This window comes from Poecilia reticulata, linkage group LG16 (genome assembly GCF_000633615.1).
Source record: "Poecilia reticulata strain Guanapo linkage group LG16, Guppy_female_1.0+MT, whole genome shotgun sequence".
Taxonomy (NCBI): Eukaryota; Metazoa; Chordata; class Actinopteri; order Cyprinodontiformes; family Poeciliidae; genus Poecilia; species Poecilia reticulata.
The window spans coordinates 20051575-20058928 of record NC_024346.1 but is presented as its reverse complement, the minus strand read 5'-3'; the positions used below and the strand labels follow the sequence as shown (position 1 = coordinate 20058928).

The window sequence follows — 7354 nt, the reverse complement described above, 5'->3', positions numbered from 1 at the left end:
TATATATATAACTTTGCAATGTAACAGGAGTTTCATGAACAATCACAGTTTATATTGCTTTAATCTTTTAGTACAGATGTGATTAGGGTATTATGACAATAATCTTAGAGTGCCATCCAGATGGTTTGAGCATTCAGTATATGTTAAAGGTATTACTGCATTACTTTGGTTTTTGAAAACAACAGCTTCCTTAGACTCATCATGGTCTGTTATTAAAGACTTAAATCCCCCTAAATACAACACTCTACAGTACTGGCATACCCTACATCATGCTTTTATTTTACCCAGGAGGGCAAATGGATGCAAATTCAGATGAACTTTTGACCCAGCATGCTTAAGTTTTAACAGTGATGAATACAGATAAATAATTTGCATGCCTACGGCAAACTGTAAATGCAAAAGACGCGTGCGATGGGCATCATCTGAAATCTTTACAGCAATTGCAATCAGGCCAATGCACACAGTTGTCAATGATTCGGGTTTAACACGAGGAAGAAATATATTGAGTTGAAACATTGCATGACACCAAGTACTATTCACTATTTTTCTATATATACACATCTCAGGGTCTGTATTTGAAAACTCAAGTCCTTTGTTTATTAAAAACTTGCACATTTATTGCACCAAGGACGATTAAACAAGCACAGAGTAGTTAAACATGGAAGCTGCGGCGCAGAATACAAAACCAAAATGCAAATGTGACTCTGTGCTAATATCACAACCTCCAAAGACCCAATACATGAGCAGAGATACGAGATCTGCTGTTTTTCCTCTACGGTTGCGGACGTGGAGCAGGGGGAACACAAGCCAAACACAAAACGTGGAGAATGACACTTGATTTCCATGCATGAATGAGACTCAGGTGGATACTTAAAGTGTGTGGGAAACAGGGGAAATTAACATGTTACAGATCATACCAGCATTATTAGCTCGGAGAGATTTTTGAACAGCTACTTGTAAACCTGTTCCAAACACATGCAAACAGACAAAATTAAAGGTCAGGCTGCTGACAATTCGCTTGCTCCTTCTGCACGTGTATTTTATTATTATTTATTTTTTCCAGCAAGCACCTGTCACTCCTTGTCTGCACGTTCACGTATCATCTCATAAATCAGTGTCTGCGTTTATCATTTTGGCATGTTATGGAAGGCAATGAGCCTTTATCTGTGTCTGTATTATGTTCCCTGTGCTACGCTGTGATGTACTATTGTTTCTGGGAAAGTTGCCAAGACAACAGGACTGAAGTTGAAGTCTAACACAAGGTTACATAAGTGCAAATCTCTGTCTGAGCTGTGTCAATACCAGGATGTAAACCGACACTCAAAACCGAACCAGAGTCTCTGTTTGTGTTCTTAATGCTATATTGTGGAAGTCTCACTCAAAGCATTCAAATTTAAAAAGGTTGAGCTGGATATGTCAAGAAAACCCCGTGAAACTAGAAAAGAGCTGGATACGACTCTTGATTTCAAAGACTGCATCTCGTCAGGATTTTAATTTATTTAAGGTTTTGTGATTAACTGGTTTGCTATTAACTGGAACTGTCTATGAGGCTTTGCCAATTTGTTGTGCGGACAATTAAAAACAAAGGATGGTTTTTGTTAAAAATTAAAAGCAAAAAGAATCAGAAGAATAAGCCAACACAAACAATGATGCATGACAAACAGGAATGTCGTTTCGTAAAGGGGAATATAGCTATCTATAGTTTTGATCAAAAGGCGCTAGCTGAGTCACTGACTGTTTGTAATAAATTAATGCAATGCAGAGGAAAGTTACTTTTCATTTAGATAAAGCAGGAAGAAGACAGAATCTCATTGTCTACTGCTTGGTTACCTGCACGGGAAGACATTTGGTTAATAATTAATCAAATTTTATATGTTTATTTATTTGTAAATGTGCTTTTTATTGATCCCTTTCACGCTAATTAAATCACTAATTATCTTTTTTAATGCATCATGCTGTTAAAAAAAATCTTTATAGATCTCTTCTGTTTTTATTGTTATGCCACATTTAAATGTTTCAGATAATCAATTAATTTCCAATATGGACAAAAATGACATACATGTGGCAGGTGTCTTTGCCTTGATCTGAACTAATCTCTTTGTAGAGCTAAACTCTTACAGGAGATATTGTCTCTCAAGTTTGTTTCTGATTGTGAACATACAGTATGAGTCTTAAATTGAACTTTCTAGTTTTTACCACCAAACACAGACAGTTCCTGTGCCACACGTCGTTGCAGCTGTTGCCAAGCTGATGTCTGTGCATATCTTGGAGCTTTCTCTTGTATCACCTTGGTGTGTTGCCAGGTTTGCAAAATAAGAGAGAATGCTACAGTTTGCTTTAATCCTCTGACTCCCTTCAAAGAATGCAGCTCATGAAGAATTGTTGGGTTTTAACAGGCTCACCAGGGTAACCGGCTTCTTAAATCTCTCCAGAAGTGATATGTGTCTGTACCCACGAGCTCTTTTGTGTTTTATTTTTCAGTCTTAAGTCTAGCTAATGTGCACAAAAGTAGATGGTGAGATTTAAAACAGGGTGAGCAAGATTAAGATCCCATCTGACTTTGATAAAGTGAAGGTTGTTTAAGAGTAAACTAGTATATTTATACAAGTGATTCTCTTTGAAGGTCTTGTTTTCCAGCCATTAATGAGGATGGCGCCTCTTAGCCAGGTACACACTGAAAGACAGCTTCACTCCCGACTCATCTCCATGTGTTCACTCTCGCTTTTCTTTTTTCTTTTGGCGTTGTGAAGTACACCGATGACAAGAAGTCCTTTGATGCACTTAAATCCAATAGCAAACATAGTTGAGACATATTTAAATACTCTAATCTGCAGATCTTGATGCAACTTTTTCCTCTTCATTTGATGGATAACAAAATAATAAACAAAAGCCCAAAATAATTTTTTGAAAATCATGGATTCTTTTCGTTCCATTTCACCATTGTGCTATAATTTGTGATGGCCTTTCACACGACATAAATTGAAATGCACTGGAATGCGTGGTTGTAATGTTTTGGAAGGTAAAAAGGGATGATGAATAACTTTGCAAAACATTGTATGCCTTACTGTATATATATAAAAAAAACAACAGACTTTTCATTCTTTAACTTTCTTTATAACCCTCTACACTTACTTTTGTACTGGACATGGCAACACAAACAAATTTCTCCAGTGTGGTGAACAAGGAGAGGGCATATTAGTGCCCTGTGACAGTGACAGCACATTCAATCAAGGGCAAAGGCCAGGAGAAAATAAAGCGTCCGCAGAAATTTTTACTCCTTTGATACTTGACTTTGTACTCTTCAAGGGAGGACAACAGCTTTTCTTCTTTGAGGAGAGAGAGAAAAAAAAAAACATAAATATGAGCCACTGCCAATATATTTCACTGTGGATAAAATATAATGTGAAGCCACAGACTTCGACGCTGCAAGGATCGTGTATGTCGAAAGCGAAAAGATCAGAGGAGGGAATTCAAATTGTATTTCCAAAGGGATTTTCACTGCGGCTCCTTCAACACTCTTCCTTCCCAGTGTCGTCTCGCCTCGAGCCCATAAATCTGCTCCAGAATCCTCCCAAACATTGGAGTCACTGTTGCCATGGAGGCCACCTCAATATCAAGTTTCCCCTCCTCTCCTAATATTGTTACAGGCCGTATGAACAGCACCATTTCATTACGGGCCCCCTTAACCAGATTAAAGCGGTCCTGCTGTGGAGCAACCGGGGGCCTTAGACAGCTGTTACAGAGGGAAGGACTGGTACAAAAACGCCATTTACATGTTCTGAGATCCTTCTTTATTAGATTTCCACAGATGTTGTGATCATGAACATAAGGTGTATCGTGTCTCCCGTTCTCCAGTGCAGCGTAATAGGACTTTATTTATAGCTCTGCTACGCCTTCATGTGAATGATCATCTGAATTATCGAGCTGTTTTCACGTTGAGTAAATTGTTACTAACCTCCTGCTAATCGGCATCCTTTTGCTTGCAAAACATTTATATCATTTGAAAATTTGTAGCTTTTTTTTTTTTTTAACAGGGCAACCTTAAGTTTAAATGTTTTTTTATTTTTTATTTTCAAGTGGGATGCATATGTTATGCATTACACCAGCACAGATTACTGAGACTAGAGAGTAGAGATCCACATCTCAAGTAGGAGTGTGTTTTGACAGGCCAGGAGATTAGCAAAGCTCTCCACAGATCTGTTTATTGAAGCGCGGTATGAAGAAAGACACCGATGAGAAACGGCTATAAGCAGTCCGGATCAGAGTTTGGTAATCAGCCTCACAGGGAGCGAAGTCAACATGCGCAAGAAGATGTTCAGGCCAGATGAGATGAAAAATGGCCCTTTATACCCTGCATGCCAAAAGCCTCCCAGCAGGACAACAAACCTAAAGCCAGGTCTACAATAATGGAATAATTTAGATCAAACCATATTCAGGTTTAGAGCTCGCATTTTTTTAAGGAACTTTGAAATAAGCAAAACATTTACATTGTTCTTTTAAGAGAAAACTTAGGACTAAGTGTCTCCCCACTTTAAACTTGATACCTTTTAACTTCCTTCATATGTAAGGATATTCATGCAAGGATGAAGCTCCTACTCTTAAGTTACACTAAATGGTTTTATGCTGGCCTCTTATTTTATGTTTGTTTCTGTGGGAGAAGCAAAGAGGCACAGAAAAGCTGCAGCTTGGAACTCCTTTTCTCCCTGTAAATGAAAGAACAACAGAGATTTATTTTATTTGCATAACTGAAGATTTTGTCAGCTATCAGGCTAAAACGTAATCAAGAACATCATTCATTTCAATACAAATTCAATTAAACATACTTTATTTATCCCAAAGGGAAATTAAATATTGCTGTAGCTGATATTGATTCAATATTTTCCAAAGAGTTGTTGTAGATGTTGGTGCCTCTGGGCAGGAATGATCTCCTGTAGCAGTCTGAGGAAGACTCTGACTGAAGGCACTCAGTCTTCGGGATGCTTAAGGTGGGATTTGTGAATGATGTCATGGCTCAGTTGTAGATCAGAGCTACTTCTGGTTGAAGTTGAACTCACAACAACACTGTTCATGTGTCAGAATGGTCCAGTCAAAGTGGAGCCCTAAATCCAATTGAGAACCTGAGTCAAAAACTACTGTTCACAGACACTGTTCTGACAGAACCTGGGAGAAGCTGGGAGATGTTCCCCCAAAAGGCTTACAGTTGCAAAGATATGGTCCAAAAAAGTGCAGACTCCGGAAAAAAGTATTTGTAAGTAAAACAAAGAATAATTTTTCTTCCACTACCTAGTCATGTGCTGCTTTGTGTCACATAAAATTCCAATGAAATACACAGAAGTGGCTGTAAAATGACAAGATGTGGAAAAGGTTCAGGGGTTAAAAAACAATGAGGAAGACACAGGCATGGAGGGAAGCTGAGGAAGGCTGTCGTGTTTATACAAAACTCAGCAGATACTCAAGGCACGGTAATGTCCTCCTGATGCTGCTGATCTGTGTCTCCGAGGGGCTTTGCTTTAGTGAGCACTGACAAACAAAAGCTTAGCACTCAAATATTGCCAAAAAGAGCTCCCACACACCAAACAATGTCTTAGTCTGTGCTACACACTGCTGCATGGGCAAATATGCCACCGCTATGCACAACGCTGGCATTGAAGTGGGCGTGCAAAGCACAATCCACTATAGAATGCCTCTTTTTATGGTATTCAACATCCACCCGGATGAAAACGGAGGTGACAATTTCAGTTTAGAGAGGTTCTCTCAGATTAAGCCTCCCTTTCTTGCTTGCTTTATTCTAAAGCTCTTGCATTTTTTGTGGGTATGAGAGGCTGCAGAACGAACAACACATGGAAAGCTTTCATCTTACCACCAACTGGACTCAAGTGAAGTGTGAAACTCCCCGCGGTTAAAAAGGAAAAAAACAAAACTGAAAACATCAATCAGCCTCTTTCATTGTTTGCTTTAGGTCTACTTCAATTTAGAAAGGAATCAATGTTGTGCTCTCTTAGTTAACAGAGTTTTACTTACGCTGTAGGAGGCTGAGTTTTCTTGATAATCAGTATTGCCTCTAAGCCTCTCGTGTTTACTGCAGCAAAATGCGCAGACATTACCAAGGCATATTTCAAACTCTTCACCTCAACAGTCCACAAAATACTTCTTCCTCTTAAAGTAAAGTTTGCAGAATTCATTTATCCGCACTTTTCATTGCTGCAACTCCTAATAGTTTGTAAATATGACTAAAGTTTGAGTTGTAGATGAAATAACTCGAGCTATTTTCTATTTTGAGTCAATTGCTAATGATTCCAGGGATGCTTTTTTGTGTTTTTTTAATGTTTTGATGGTTTTTCCACGTCAGTAATGCATATCTCTCCCAGTAGCACCACATCAGGAGGAAGTAAAAATGCTGCTCTATGATTTCACATAAAGTGACGGATCAGCCGCCGAAACCTTTCAGCACTCTGCAGGGAACTTTAGAGTGATTGCAAAGTATAGGAACCTGTGAGCAGCTTTTTTATTGGTTCCTTTTTAAAACGGGCAGCAGGGGGCGCTAGTAGGCCAGGAACCAGTTACTTTCTTGTGAGCTCTGAGCACCTGCTCCGGGTTTTCTCCTCAAATGTGCTGTATGAGCTCCTCTGCAACACACACACACACACCCCACACACACGCACACACACAAAAGACAGCTCCTTTCCCTCTTTTTTTTGTTTTTCTTGCAAAGTGCACACACTGCATAATATACAAAAAAGACAAGAAGGAAAAAAAAAACCCGAACACTCTTCGCTTTGACACATCCAGTAAGCTCACCAGATCCTCCGCCTCTCCGTCGATCCTCAAAATATTCCCACTTTTAAACTGAGCTATGCTATTTGTTTTAAATTGAACAGAGAACAATGCATGAAATATGTGCCTTCTGACTTGGCTGCATAAAAACAGGTTTTAAACAGCATCTGATTAACGCGACTAAAACTTCATTTTCTGGGGTTTTGTAAGAAAAGCCTCTTTTATAAAAACGCCCTGCAGTGCCATTGTAGAGTTTAATGTTACGCTTCTCTTTCTAAAGGTTAATGCAGCAGATTTCATTATGTGCATGAAAGTGCCTCAGTGTGACACACCTCTTATGACAAGGATATCAGGTTTGGTCCGATTCTCCTCCTTTCTCCCCTTCTCTTATTCTGTTCCTCTGCTCTTTGCATGTTTCTGTTAAGAGCCGCGTTGCCGCTCATTTCTATGAGGGGCCGTTTAGGACAAAATCTATGTTTTGTGTCTCACACACTACAAGAAACTCACGCACACTCTAAAAAACATCACGCACACTCCAAAAAAACATCACGCACACTCTAAAAAACATCACGCACACTCC

General features: G+C 39.1%; 1 long non-coding RNA gene across 1 annotated transcript in view; it reads left to right on the top strand.

The window, feature by feature from the left end:
• The first annotated feature begins 5181 nt into the window (after nt 1-5181).
• LOC103478456 (uncharacterized) overlaps nt 5182-7354 on the top strand; it is a 9244-nt gene continuing 7071 nt past the window's right edge. The window contains exons 1-2 of the long non-coding RNA XR_535803.1: nt 5182-5248; nt 7055-7127. This is a non-coding gene — a long non-coding RNA (uncharacterized LOC103478456). The remainder of the gene's footprint in view (nt 5249-7054; nt 7128-7354) is intronic.